Here is a 15,998-nt window from a genome sequence, read left to right as displayed (position 1 = left end):
CCATGCATGTTTTCAAGATTTCCTTAGCTTTGCAGAAGGTGCTGGAATCATTCTCTGCAGGTGATTAAATTATCACCTGTGCAATGCAAGGAAATCCTGAAAACATGACCTGTTTGCAGCCCTCGAGGAATGCAGTTTGACACCCCTGCACTAAGTGCAACATGAAGGAATGAGCGGCAGGGAGCCCAACACTAGGGGAGTGGGGACTCCTAAGCAGATCTAAAGTCAGCCTGTCTGTCCTCAACGTCACTATATAGGTTCTGCACGTAACGCCGAGCAGGAACCTAATTCCTGCCTGTCCTTGGCAATAAGTCCTGCTTAGGGAAGGATGGGGTGTGCACTAGTCAATCCCCACTACAACTAAAGACAGCTCGGATAGACAAACATGGGGAACACTTATCTTGAGTAGTCTCAGAGAGGTAACACAGATGTCCCCCAGTACCACCAAAGAAGAAGATAGCCGACTGATATAGCTCCAAGTCTCAAAATGGAAATATCACTGGCGATTCCAAAGAAGCAGACAGGAAGTCTATAAACACCCAGTCCAGGTATGTCAGTTAAAGCCAGGGAGAGGTTGCCACTGGTCCAAGAGTCAGAAGGACAAGGAAGCCAACCACAGAGAACTTCTGCAGCCAGATAATGTGCGACTTGCTGCAGCATCTGACACACCCATGACAGCCATGCCGTTAAATTTAGTTGCCGAGAATTTGGGTGGAAGAGGTGATCTTGGTAGAGAAGTTCTGAATGGTTCGGGAAACTCATTGGGAATATCTGTAAGTTTGACCACTTCCATATACTGTGATATGGGCCAGTTCAGGGCCACGATGATGATGATGCCTTCTGATCTGATCTTCTTAAAAAGCCTTTTGTAGCAGAGTTAGTGGAGGGAATAGATAAGGGAAAACTGAAACCAAGGAATCGCCTTGGTATCGGATGCAACTGTTAGAGGGTGCCTTTTGGTTGTGTCTGGATGTCATCAGGTCAGCGTCTGGAGTGCCCACTGGAGACAGATCTGATCAAAGACGACAAGATGCAGGGACCACTGTCCCGTGGTTAGTTTTGCGATTTAGGAAATCTGCAGCCCAGTTATTCACTCCAGGGATGTGGATTGCTAAATGGCTGGGATTCTTCGTTTCGCCCAGTCGAGAATCTGAGATGCCTCTGACATTGCATGACAACTCGCCTCTTCGGTCATTGATATAAGCCAAATAGTGGTGTTTTTGGACTAGGACAGGGGTCCCCAACTCCAGTCCTCAAGGCCCACCAACATGTCATGTTTTCAGGATTTCCTTAGTCTTGCCCAGGTAATAATTGCATCACCTGTGCAATGCAAAGGAAATCCTGAAAACATGACCTGTTGGTGGGCCTTGAGGACTGGAGTTGGGGACCTCTGGACTAGGAGACCCCACAGATGACCCAACCAATGCGATAGTGCAAGATGAATTGCCCTGAGTTCCAGGATCTTGACTGGGAGGAGGACTTCATGGCTCTTCCACAGATCCTGCACCGTCAACTTCCAGAAGACTTCCCTAACAGAGTAGGCTGGCGTCCGTTGTCACGATCTGCCAGTAAATGAGGAGCAAGGAATGACTGAGAAAAGTGAGGGGTGAGTTTCACCACAATAGCAGAGACTGTCTGACCCGGTGAAAAGATGGATCAAAGTATCCAGGGAGAGCACAGAATTGCCCCAGCGGAAAAGTAGCGCCAGCTGCACTACTCTGGGGTGGGATTCTGCAAACTTGTTTTCTCAGTCCACCGTGAGCTGCAGACTTTGTAGCTTCGATAGAACAGAGTACCTTCCTACCTGTGCAAGTTACTGCCAGCTCCAAGAACACCAAGCGAGGATGCCTTGGCATAGTACCCAGGTTGCAGCAAAGGATTGGGCAGAGATGAAGCTTCAAAGAGAGATTTGATTAAGGATTCCTCATGCCTGTCTCTGGGGTCCTTTAGAGAGACTGGTTTGTAGATTGATAGGACCATGGTCCTTGACAGTCTAGACACCTGAGAATCAACAAAGATGATGACCAGGTAGCAATCAGATCTGCAGGAAAGGGAAACAAAATCTCCATACGTTAATGTGTGTAAAAACGCTTTTTGGGTTGGGCCCACTCCTTGTCTTTGACCCTCCTGAAAGATACTAATTCTGAATGGGGTGAGGGGTTTTCTTCTTTCGAATTGAGTGTTTTCTTTACAGAGCAAACCAGAGTGGCGACCATGTCTCTCCGTTTAGAAGTCTGAGTGGAATCCAGGTCTGAGTCAGAATGGTGAGCCCATACCTCAAATGACCAAGACTGTGAAGAGTGAGAGCATGATGGTGATTGCAGTCTTGGGAATAATCGAGAAAAATGCCAACTGAAATGAAGAATGGACTCTGGGACACACACACTGCTCAAGTGCTCTGCCAGACTCGTGCGGAATAGTTGGCGGGTCTGACTCTGGATAGTGGTTGAGGTACTTGATGCAGAGGTAGAAATGGACAGGCACTCCATGATGGTGACCAGAGTCTGGGATATCTTGGTCGATTTCGTAACAGACAGAGAGGTTATTGGCCCAGGGTAGGGGCTCCACACTTGTTGCAATCTATGGGGGGCTCTTTGGCCAGAGATAGGGGCAGCAGGCAGCTTAGATCGCCATGGATTTTCTTGAAGGGAATTTTTGCTTTCAGGATCTGCAAGCAACGTATATGACCAGCTAGCGTTGGGGAAATCTGGCATGTATTACTTTGAATAGGGGCAGACATGGTTAAAAGCTTAGGGGAAAAAAGTGAAGATGGCAATAGATACAAAAGGGTTAATGGTTGCCAGGAAGTGGACAGACTAGCAGTTCTATGGGTTCTGAGCAGGCAGCCTATCACTGCTGGAGACCTGTTTGATAGCGCTGGAAGAGGTGTCCTTGTGACAGGAGTCTAGAGGATCTATAAAAAATTCTGTAGGATGTGAAGGATCCCCTTAGAATGCCGCAGGGAAGAAAACATGGCGCTGCTGAGGAAGGAGGCGGAGGGATCAGAGATTCTGCAGAGTCATAGACATGCCAGTGCAAGCATCTGATTAGTTGAGGGGAAAAGGTGTGGCCCACGAGCTAGATTAGGCCACAGCTAAAGCCATGGACTAAATTTGAGTTTGAGGCTCCAGAAGGCTGCCAGCGTGGCCATGGAGGAATGGGGGAGCCTGGAGAGAGACTCTGAAAGGAAAAGACACACGGAGAAGAAAAGGCATGGACCGTCCGCCTCTGTACATAATGCCTACCACGATAGAAAAAAATATAAAGGCCTGCGTCCCATGCAAGAAAGGATACAGTCTTAACCCTGGCAAATGCACACTGAAGAGCACTCCTGTGAAAGAATAGTATATGGGCCCATCTTGGTGTCTGGGAGAGAAGCTGATTTGAAGATATAAATGAGCCTCCATACTTATTGGACCCCTGTGATGCCACAATGATATGTCTGCCCCTGCCTGGCAGACTAAGCCTTCTGTCCTCTGGTCGGGAAATCAGAGTGGCCAAATCCGCTTTGTTGCTCTTTCTCTGGGAATAAAAGAAGATTAATAAAAATCCAAACTACATTTTTTGGCACAAATTGGTTTGGAGCTACAGACTTGCATCAGCTTGTCAGTAGGCAACTTTTTTTTTCTTAGTTGTAATCCGTGTACGCTGCTGCCACCAGGAGAGGCTGACACTCATTATCTCCTGTGTTCCCCAGTGAAGCGCATTAATCAAAATAGAAATACTGAGAATTACACCCAGTATACAGTGCAGGAGAAGTGGTACTGTGCAGTGTATATATAAAGAATAATACATATGAGAATTACACCCAGTATCCAGGACATGAGAAGTGGTACTGTGCTGTGTATATATACAGGATAATACAGATACCGACAATTACACCCAGTATACAGGACAGAAGTGGTACTGTGCAGTGTGTATATATACAGGCTAATAACGATACTGAGAGTTACACTCAGTATACAGAACAGGAGAAATGGTACTGTGCAGTGTATATATACGGGATAATGAGAATTGCACCCAGTATACAGGACATGAGAAGTGGTACTGTGCAGTGTAGAAATACTGGATAATACAGATGCAGACCATTACACCCAGTGGACAGGAGAAGTGGTACTGTGCAGTGTATATATAGAGAATTCAGATACTGAAAATTACACCCAGTATACAGGACATGAGAAGTGGTACTGTGCATTGTATAAATACTGGATAATACAAATACTGAGAATTACACCCAGTATACAGGACAGGAGAAGTGGTACTGTGCACTATATATATATATATATATATATATACAGGATAGTACAGATACTGAGAGTTACACTCCGTATACAGGACAGAAGTGGTACTGTGCAGTGTGTATATACAGGACAATACAGATACTGAGAATTATATGTCATCTCCCCTGTATATAGTATATACCTGCTGTATGTCATCTCCTCCTCTATATACCTACAGTCATGGCCAAAAGTATTGACACCCCTGCAATGCTGTCAGATAATACTCATTTTCTTCCTGAAACTGATGGCAAACACAAATTATTTGGTATTATTATGTTAATTTAATTTATCTTAAATTAAAAAACACAAAAGAGAATGAAGCAAAACATTGATCATTTCACACAAAACTCCAAAAATGGGCCAGACAAAAGTATTGGCACCCTCAGCCTAATACTTGGTTGCACAACCATTAGCCAAAATAACTGCAACCAACCGCTTCCGGTAACCATCAATGAGTTTCTTACAATGCTCTGCTGGAATTTTAGACCATTCTTCTTTGGCAAACTGCTCCAGGTCCCTGATATTTGAAGGGTGCCTTCTCCAAACTGCCATTTTTAGATCTCTCCACAGGTGTTCTATGGGATTCAGGTCTGGACTCATTGCTGGCCACCTTAGAAGTCTCCAGTGCTTTCTAGTGTTTTTGGTCATTGTCCTGCTGGAAGACCCATGACCTCTGAGGGAGACTCAGCTTTCTCACACTGGACCCTACATTATGCTGCAAAATTTGTTGGTAGTCTTCAGACTTCATTATGCCATGCACACGGTCAAGCAGTCCAGTGCCAGAGGCAGCAAAGCAACCCCAAAACATCAGGGAACCTCTACCATGTTTGACTGTAGGGACCGTGTTCTTTTCTTGGAATGCCTCTTTTTTTTCTCATGTAAACTCTATGTTGACACCTTTGCCCAAAAAGCTCTACTTTTGTCTCATCTGACCAGAGAACATTCTTCCAAAACGTTTTAGGCTTTTTCAGGTACGTTTTGACAAAATCCAGCCTGGCTTTTTTATGTCTCGGGGTAAGAAGTGGGGTCTTCCTGGGTCTCCTACCATACAGTCCCTTTTCATTCAGACACCGACGGATAGTATGGTTTGACACTGTTGTACCCTCGGACTGCAGGGCAGCTTGAACTTGTTTGGATGTTAGTCGAGGTTCTTTATCCAACATCTGCACAATCTTGCATTGAAATCTCTTGTCAATTTTTCTTTTCCGTCCACATCTAGGGAGGTTAGCCACAGTGCCATGGACTTTAAACTTCTTGATGACAATGCGCACGGTAGACACAGGAACATTCAGGTCTTTGGAGATGGACTTGTAGCCTTGAGATTGCTCATGCTTCCTCACAATTTGGTTTCCCAAGTCCTCAGACAGTTCTTTGGTCTTTCTTTTCTCCATGCTCAATGTGGTACACACAAGGACACAGGACAGAGGTTGAGTCAACTTTAATCCATGTCAACTGGCTGCAAGTGTGATTTAGTTATTGCCAACACCTGTTAGGTGCCACAGGTAAGTTACAGGTGCTGTTAATTACACAAATTAGAGAAGCATCACATGATTTTTCGAACAGTGCCAATACTTTTGTCCACCCCCTTTTTTATGTTTGGGGTGGAATTATATCCAATTTGGCTTTATGACAATTCTTTTTGTGTTTTTTCATTTAAGACAAATTAAATGAAGATAATAATACCAAATAATTTGTGTTTGCAATCATTTTCAGGAAGAAAATTAGTATTATCTGACAGAATTGCAGGGGTGTCAATACTTTTGGCCATAACTGTATCTGGCTCGAGTTAGAACACTCAAGGTCTTTATACCAATTATGAACCATAGCCTAGTTGAATAACAGGCTTGTGAAAAACAAGATAAAGTTACTTCATGGCAGCTGTAACCTTTTACCTAATTAAATAACAGAATTTATCTTTAACCAACAAGAAAATGGAGTCAAAGCACAAAATGGAGAATCTAGCACAAAATGGAGAATCTTTCTTAATCTGTTCCTTCACATTCCCCCCTAGACAAATTTTGTTAATGTCCAGCATCAGAGGTACTATCCCAAGCTATAAGCTCGAGGGGTACTGGTCTTCACATGACTGGTGCCATGTTACCAACCATGGCTGTTGCGGCATACCCGTCCCCGCTGTATACTAGAATTTCCGAATAACAATTATTGATAACGGTGGTGGGGATCTTTTGAAGATAGCCATGCGCTTGGCTTCAACATCTTCATCAGGTAACTTTGTGAAATCGGTGTAGAGAAGAGCAGGGGTGGCAACGCTTTTGGTTTCATCATTAGTTGTCTTAGTGCAGGATTTCCTAATACATATAGAAATACACCAAAGAACAAGTTTTAGTATTACATACATGACAAGGATAAAGGCAGCGAAGTGTAACAAACTTTGCAAGATTCCAGCTATCCAGCTCGCTTAAGAGCCAGGTGTCAGCCCTCTCTGTGCTTTTTTCAAAGGCGCATTGCTACCAAGCCGCAAGTAAGGACTTTTCTTCAGGGGGTTTCCCGATTTGGTTCCCCCCTACAGACGACCACTGGAAACGTGGGACCTCAACCTGGTCCTGACAGCATTGCAGGAACCACCCTTCAAACCCCTTAAGGAGGTCCAGCTCTGCCTTCTATTACAGAAGGTGTTTTTTTCCTGGTGGCAATCACCTCGCTATGCAGGGTGTCTGAACTGACAGCACTCTCCTGCAGACGGCCCTTCCTGGTTTTTCACCAGGACAAGGTAGTTGTTTCTGTACAGTCCCATCCTTCCTTCCGAAGGTTGTGTCCCACTTCCACCTTAATGAGGAAAATTCAATGCCACCCTTTTGTTCGGTCGGTTCATAGAGTGGAGTAGGCTCTGCATATGCTTGACCTTGTCAGGGCATTGCGTATATGTGTCTAGGACTACGTTCTTCCGGAGGTCTGATTCTCTTCTTCCGGAAGGCGGCCGCAAGGGTCTGCCAGCTTCCAAGGCTACCCTTGCCAGGTGGATCAGATTCACCATACAAGACACCTACCGCCTTAAGAATTGTCCTCTTCCAGTCGGTATTACGGCACACTCTACACGGGCGGTAGGGGCCTCCTGGGCCATTCAGCACCAGGCTTCGGCACTTGGACTAGCCTATACACATTTACTAAACACTACAGGGCTCATACCCAGTCCTCAGCGGACGCGATCCTGGGTAGATGTGTTCTGCAGGCGGCGGTGCCCCAAGTGTAGCAGCCTGTCTGCACAATATTCATCCATTGCTTCCCACCCAGGGACTGCTTTGGGACGTCCCATGGTCCTGTGTCCCCCAATGAGGCGACAGAGTAAAGGAGATTTTTGTGTACTCACCGTAAAATCTTTCTCTTAGCCTCTAATTGGGGGACACAGCTCCCACCCTGTTGAGTTCTCATATTGTTCTTTGAGCTCATACATAGTGGCCTTCTTATAGGCATGCCTATGTTATTCATGTTACATTCCTCCTACTGCTTTTGCACAAAACTGGAGAAGGCTAACGCCGTCCAGGGATGTATACTGCAGAGGAGGAGCCACAGTTAATCTTTTTCAGATTATGCATAGTGTCATCTCCTAATGGACAGCAGCATAACACCCATGGTCCTGTGTCCCCCAATTAGAGGCTAAGAGAAAGAGATTTTACGGTGAGTACACAAAAATCTCCTTTTCGTCGCTGGATCACCCGCTTGTCATCGCTGGATCGGCGTGTGTGATGCCGATCCAGCGATGTGTTCACTTGTAACCAGGGTACACATCGGGTTACTAAGCGCAGGGCCGTGCTTAGTAACCCGATATTTACCCTGGTTACCATTGTAAAAGTAAAAAAAAAACAACATACTCACATTCCGGTGTCTGTCACGTCCCCCGCACTGACTGTGAGCGCCGGCCGTAAAGCACAGCGGTGACGTCAGTGCTGTGCTTTACGGCCGGCGTTGACACAGTCAGTGCGGGAAGGTGACGCCGGGGGACGTGACAGACACCGGAATGTGAGTATTTACTTTTTTTTTTTTTACATTTACAATGGTAACCAGGGTAAACATCGGGTTACTAAGCGCGGCCCTGCGCTTAGTAACCCGATGTTTACCCTGGTTACCCGCGGATTTTGGCATCGTTGGCCGCTGGAGAGCTGTCTGTGTGACAGCTCTCCAGCGACCACACAACGACTTACCAACGATCACGGCCAGGTCGTATCGCTGGTCGCGATCGTTGGTAAATCGTTTAGTGTAACGGTACCTTTAGGAACGAAACACCATCATGTCCAGGTCAAGCACAATAAAAGGAGAGTGGCAGGACAGAGCCGCTCGTTCATATACTCGCCTTATAGAAGTCATGGCAATCAAGAACACCAGTCTTCTGGAAGGCCAGAATGGGGAAATGTTGTAGATTAGTTCAAAGGGAGGACACTGAAGAGTGCTGAGACACAGTTTAAGGTCCCAAGGATCAAAGGAAAGCAGGAACAGAGTGGGCTACACCCTGATGAAAAAAATCTTGGTTTGCACTTCGCAAGTAAAAATCCTTCTGAAAGACATTTGACAGGGCCGAGACCTGGAGCTTGAGGGAGCTGAGCGGCAAACTGGACTTGAGATCCGACAGCAGGAAGGGGTGAAAAAAACACATAAGCAAGAAATAATTGAACTCACACCAGTGGAAGACCTTCCATGTACAATGGTAGCTTCGACATGGTAAAGGCTTCTGAGCCTTGACCATGGTCTGTACAACCTCGCCAGAGAAAAATGGTAATAGTAGAACTGTGGTTTCAACAGCCATTGTTATGCATAGTGTAGGAAACACTAAGTGAGGGGTGTCAAACTGCATTCCTCGAGGGCCTCAAACCATGCATGTTTTCAAGATTTCCTTAGCTTTGCAGAAGGTGCTGGAATCATTCTCTGCAGGTGATTAAATTATCACCTGTGCAATGCAAGGAAATCCTGAAAACATGACCTGTTTGCAGCCCTCGAGGAATGCAGTTTGACACCCCTGCACTAAGTGCAACATGAAGGAATGAGCGGCAGGGAGCCCAACACTAGGGGAGTGGGGACTCCTAAGCAGATCTAAAGTCAGCCTGTCTGTCCTCAACGTCACTATATAGGTTCTGCACGTAACGCCGAGCAGGAACCTAATTCCTGCCTGTCCTTGGCAATAAGTCCTGCTTAGGGAAGGATGGGGTGTGCACTAGTCAATCCCCACTACAACTAAAGACAGCTCGGATAGACAAACATGGGGAACACTTATCTTGAGTAGTCTCAGAGAGGTAACACAGATGTCCCCCAGTACCACCAAAGAAGAAGATAGCCGACTGATATAGCTCCAAGTCTCAAAATGGAAATATCACTGGCGATTCCAAAGAAGCAGACAGGAAGTCTATAAACACCCAGTCCAGGTATGTCAGTTAAAGCCAGGGAGAGGTTGCCACTGGTCCAAGAGTCAGAAGGACAAGGAAGCCAACCACAGAGAACTTCTGCAGCCAGATAATGTGCGACTTGCTGCAGCATCTGACACACCCATGACAGCCATGCCGTTAAATTTAGTTGCCGAGAATTTGGGTGGAAGAGGTGATCTTGGTAGAGAAGTTCTGAATGGTTCGGGAAACTCATTGGGAATATCTGTAAGTTTGACCACTTCCATATACTGTGATATGGGCCAGTTCAGGGCCACGATGATGATGATGCCTTCTGATCTGATCTTCTTAAAAAGCCTTTTGTAGCAGAGTTAGTGGAGGGAATAGATAAGGGAAAACTGAAACCAAGGAATCGCCTTGGTATCGGATGCAACTGTTAGAGGGTGCCTTTTGGTTGTGTCTGGATGTCATCAGGTCAGCGTCTGGAGTGCCCACTGGAGACAGATCTGATCAAAGACGACAAGATGCAGGGACCACTGTCCCGTGGTTAGTTTTGCGATTTAGGAAATCTGCAGCCCAGTTATTCACTCCAGGGATGTGGATTGCTAAATGGCTGGGATTCTTCGTTTCGCCCAGTCGAGAATCTGAGATGCCTCTGACATTGCATGACAACTCGCCTCTTCGGTCATTGATATAAGCCAAATAGTGGTGTTTTTGGACTAGGACAGGGGTCCCCAACTCCAGTCCTCAAGGCCCACCAACATGTCATGTTTTCAGGATTTCCTTAGTCTTGCCCAGGTAATAATTGCATCACCTGTGCAATGCAAAGGAAATCCTGAAAACATGACCTGTTGGTGGGCCTTGAGGACTGGAGTTGGGGACCTCTGGACTAGGAGACCCCACAGATGACCCAACCAATGCGATAGTGCAAGATGAATTGCCCTGAGTTCCAGGATCTTGACTGGGAGGAGGACTTCATGGCTCTTCCACAGATCCTGCACCGTCAACTTCCAGAAGACTTCCCTAACAGAGTAGGCTGGCGTCCGTTGTCACGATCTGCCAGTAAATGAGGAGCAAGGAATGACTGAGAAAAGTGAGGGGTGAGTTTCACCACAATAGCAGAGACTGTCTGACCCGGTGAAAAGATGGATCAAAGTATCCAGGGAGAGCACAGAATTGCCCCAGCGGAAAAGTAGCGCCAGCTGCACTACTCTGGGGTGGGATTCTGCAAACTTGTTTTCTCAGTCCACCGTGAGCTGCAGACTTTGTAGCTTCGATAGAACAGAGTACCTTCCTACCTGTGCAAGTTACTGCCAGCTCCAAGAACACCAAGCGAGGATGCCTTGGCATAGTACCCAGGTTGCAGCAAAGGATTGGGCAGAGATGAAGCTTCAAAGAGAGATTTGATTAAGGATTCCTCATGCCTGTCTCTGGGGTCCTTTAGAGAGACTGGTTTGTAGATTGATAGGACCATGGTCCTTGACAGTCTAGACACCTGAGAATCAACAAAGATGATGACCAGGTAGCAATCAGATCTGCAGGAAAGGGAAACAAAATCTCCATACGTTAATGTGTGTAAAAACGCTTTTTGGGTTGGGCCCACTCCTTGTCTTTGACCCTCCTGAAAGATACTAATTCTGAATGGGGTGAGGGGTTTTCTTCTTTCGAATTGAGTGTTTTCTTTACAGAGCAAACCAGAGTGGCGACCATGTCTCTCCGTTTAGAAGTCTGAGTGGAATCCAGGTCTGAGTCAGAATGGTGAGCCCATACCTCAAATGACCAAGACTGTGAAGAGTGAGAGCATGATGGTGATTGCAGTCTTGGGAATAATCGAGAAAAATGCCAACTGAAATGAAGAATGGACTCTGGGACACACACACTGCTCAAGTGCTCTGCCAGACTCGTGCGGAATAGTTGGCGGGTCTGACTCTGGATAGTGGTTGAGGTACTTGATGCAGAGGTAGAAATGGACAGGCACTCCATGATGGTGACCAGAGTCTGGGATATCTTGGTCGATTTCGTAACAGACAGAGAGGTTATTGGCCCAGGGTAGGGGCTCCACACTTGTTGCAATCTATGGGGGGCTCTTTGGCCAGAGATAGGGGCAGCAGGCAGCTTAGATCGCCATGGATTTTCTTGAAGGGAATTTTTGCTTTCAGGATCTGCAAGCAACGTATATGACCAGCTAGCGTTGGGGAAATCTGGCATGTATTACTTTGAATAGGGGCAGACATGGTTAAAAGCTTAGGGGAAAAAAGTGAAGATGGCAATAGATACAAAAGGGTTAATGGTTGCCAGGAAGTGGACAGACTAGCAGTTCTATGGGTTCTGAGCAGGCAGCCTATCACTGCTGGAGACCTGTTTGATAGCGCTGGAAGAGGTGTCCTTGTGACAGGAGTCTAGAGGATCTATAAAAAATTCTGTAGGATGTGAAGGATCCCCTTAGAATGCCGCAGGGAAGAAAACATGGCGCTGCTGAGGAAGGAGGCGGAGGGATCAGAGATTCTGCAGAGTCATAGACATGCCAGTGCAAGCATCTGATTAGTTGAGGGGAAAAGGTGTGGCCCACGAGCTAGATTAGGCCACAGCTAAAGCCATGGACTAAATTTGAGTTTGAGGCTCCAGAAGGCTGCCAGCGTGGCCATGGAGGAATGGGGGAGCCTGGAGAGAGACTCTGAAAGGAAAAGACACACGGAGAAGAAAAGGCATGGACCGTCCGCCTCTGTACATAATGCCTACCACGATAGAAAAAAATATAAAGGCCTGCGTCCCATGCAAGAAAGGATACAGTCTTAACCCTGGCAAATGCACACTGAAGAGCACTCCTGTGAAAGAATAGTATATGGGCCCATCTTGGTGTCTGGGAGAGAAGCTGATTTGAAGATATAAATGAGCCTCCATACTTATTGGACCCCTGTGATGCCACAATGATATGTCTGCCCCTGCCTGGCAGACTAAGCCTTCTGTCCTCTGGTCGGGAAATCAGAGTGGCCAAATCCGCTTTGTTGCTCTTTCTCTGGGAATAAAAGAAGATTAATAAAAATCCAAACTACATTTTTTGGCACAAATTGGTTTGGAGCTACAGACTTGCATCAGCTTGTCAGTAGGCAACTTTTTTTTTCTTAGTTGTAATCCGTGTACGCTGCTGCCACCAGGAGAGGCTGACACTCATTATCTCCTGTGTTCCCCAGTGAAGCGCATTAATCAAAATAGAAATACTGAGAATTACACCCAGTATACAGTGCAGGAGAAGTGGTACTGTGCAGTGTATATATAAAGAATAATACATATGAGAATTACACCCAGTATCCAGGACATGAGAAGTGGTACTGTGCTGTGTATATATACAGGATAATACAGATACCGACAATTACACCCAGTATACAGGACAGAAGTGGTACTGTGCAGTGTGTATATATACAGGCTAATAACGATACTGAGAGTTACACTCAGTATACAGAACAGGAGAAATGGTACTGTGCAGTGTATATATACGGGATAATGAGAATTGCACCCAGTATACAGGACATGAGAAGTGGTACTGTGCAGTGTAGAAATACTGGATAATACAGATGCAGACCATTACACCCAGTGGACAGGAGAAGTGGTACTGTGCAGTGTATATATAGAGAATTCAGATACTGAAAATTACACCCAGTATACAGGACATGAGAAGTGGTACTGTGCATTGTATAAATACTGGATAATACAAATACTGAGAATTACACCCAGTATACAGGACAGGAGAAGTGGTACTGTGCACTATATATATATATATATATATATATATATACAGGATAGTACAGATACTGAGAGTTACACTCCGTATACAGGACAGAAGTGGTACTGTGCAGTGTGTATATACAGGACAATACAGATACTGAGAATTATATGTCATCTCCCCTGTATATAGTATATACCTGCTGTATGTCATCTCCTCCTCTATATACCTACAGTCATGGCCAAAAGTATTGACACCCCTGCAATGCTGTCAGATAATACTCATTTTCTTCCTGAAACTGATGGCAAACACAAATTATTTGGTATTATTATGTTAATTTAATTTATCTTAAATTAAAAAACACAAAAGAGAATGAAGCAAAACATTGATCATTTCACACAAAACTCCAAAAATGGGCCAGACAAAAGTATTGGCACCCTCAGCCTAATACTTGGTTGCACAACCATTAGCCAAAATAACTGCAACCAACCGCTTCCGGTAACCATCAATGAGTTTCTTACAATGCTCTGCTGGAATTTTAGACCATTCTTCTTTGGCAAACTGCTCCAGGTCCCTGATATTTGAAGGGTGCCTTCTCCAAACTGCCATTTTTAGATCTCTCCACAGGTGTTCTATGGGATTCAGGTCTGGACTCATTGCTGGCCACCTTAGAAGTCTCCAGTGCTTTCTAGTGTTTTTGGTCATTGTCCTGCTGGAAGACCCATGACCTCTGAGGGAGACTCAGCTTTCTCACACTGGACCCTACATTATGCTGCAAAATTTGTTGGTAGTCTTCAGACTTCATTATGCCATGCACACGGTCAAGCAGTCCAGTGCCAGAGGCAGCAAAGCAACCCCAAAACATCAGGGAACCTCTACCATGTTTGACTGTAGGGACCGTGTTCTTTTCTTGGAATGCCTCTTTTTTTTCTCATGTAAACTCTATGTTGACACCTTTGCCCAAAAAGCTCTACTTTTGTCTCATCTGACCAGAGAACATTCTTCCAAAACGTTTTAGGCTTTTTCAGGTACGTTTTGACAAAATCCAGCCTGGCTTTTTTATGTCTCGGGGTAAGAAGTGGGGTCTTCCTGGGTCTCCTACCATACAGTCCCTTTTCATTCAGACACCGACGGATAGTATGGTTTGACACTGTTGTACCCTCGGACTGCAGGGCAGCTTGAACTTGTTTGGATGTTAGTCGAGGTTCTTTATCCAACATCTGCACAATCTTGCATTGAAATCTCTTGTCAATTTTTCTTTTCCGTCCACATCTAGGGAGGTTAGCCACAGTGCCATGGACTTTAAACTTCTTGATGACAATGCGCACGGTAGACACAGGAACATTCAGGTCTTTGGAGATGGACTTGTAGCCTTGAGATTGCTCATGCTTCCTCACAATTTGGTTTCCCAAGTCCTCAGACAGTTCTTTGGTCTTTCTTTTCTCCATGCTCAATGTGGTACACACAAGGACACAGGACAGAGGTTGAGTCAACTTTAATCCATGTCAACTGGCTGCAAGTGTGATTTAGTTATTGCCAACACCTGTTAGGTGCCACAGGTAAGTTACAGGTGCTGTTAATTACACAAATTAGAGAAGCATCACATGATTTTTCGAACAGTGCCAATACTTTTGTCCACCCCCTTTTTTATGTTTGGGGTGGAATTATATCCAATTTGGCTTTATGACAATTCTTTTTGTGTTTTTTCATTTAAGACAAATTAAATGAAGATAATAATACCAAATAATTTGTGTTTGCAATCATTTTCAGGAAGAAAATTAGTATTATCTGACAGAATTGCAGGGGTGTCAATACTTTTGGCCATAACTGTATCTGGCTCGAGTTAGAACACTCAAGGTCTTTATACCAATTATGAACCATAGCCTAGTTGAATAACAGGCTTGTGAAAAACAAGATAAAGTTACTTCATGGCAGCTGTAACCTTTTACCTAATTAAATAACAGAATTTATCTTTAACCAACAAGAAAATGGAGTCAAAGCACAAAATGGAGAATCTAGCACAAAATGGAGAATCTTTCTTAATCTGTTCCTTCACATTCCCCCCTAGACAAATTTTGTTAATGTCCAGCATCAGAGGTACTATCCCAAGCTATAAGCTCGAGGGGTACTGGTCTTCACATGACTGGTGCCATGTTACCAACCATGGCTGTTGCGGCATACCCGTCCCCGCTGTATACTAGAATTTCCGAATAACAATTATTGATAACGGTGGTGGGGATCTTTTGAAGATAGCCATGCGCTTGGCTTCAACATCTTCATCAGGTAACTTTGTGAAATCGGTGTAGAGAAGAGCAGGGGTGGCAACGCTTTTGGTTTCATCATTAGTTGTCTTAGTGCAGGATTTCCTAATACATATAGAAATACACCAAAGAACAAGTTTTAGTATTACATACATGACAAGGATAAAGGCAGCGAAGTGTAACAAACTTTGCAAGATTCCAGCTATCCAGCCCCCAAGTCCCTCAAACCAATTGGCTGGATTAAGAAAGGAGAAGGTGTCTGCTCACCAACTGTCCTTATTACGTCATTGTCTTTATCATATTGATCTCTGAGTCTTTGAATATCCTCTAACTTTAACTTTAGAGTACTATTGGTAACTATATAATGACAGCAAGCGGGTCCAATAACCTGACACATACCACCCTG

This window comes from Ranitomeya imitator, chromosome 2 (assembly GCF_032444005.1).
Source record: "Ranitomeya imitator isolate aRanImi1 chromosome 2, aRanImi1.pri, whole genome shotgun sequence".
In the NCBI taxonomy this organism is placed as follows: Eukaryota; Metazoa; Chordata; class Amphibia; order Anura; family Dendrobatidae; genus Ranitomeya; species Ranitomeya imitator.
Note: the sequence above shows the minus strand (reverse complement) of the source record.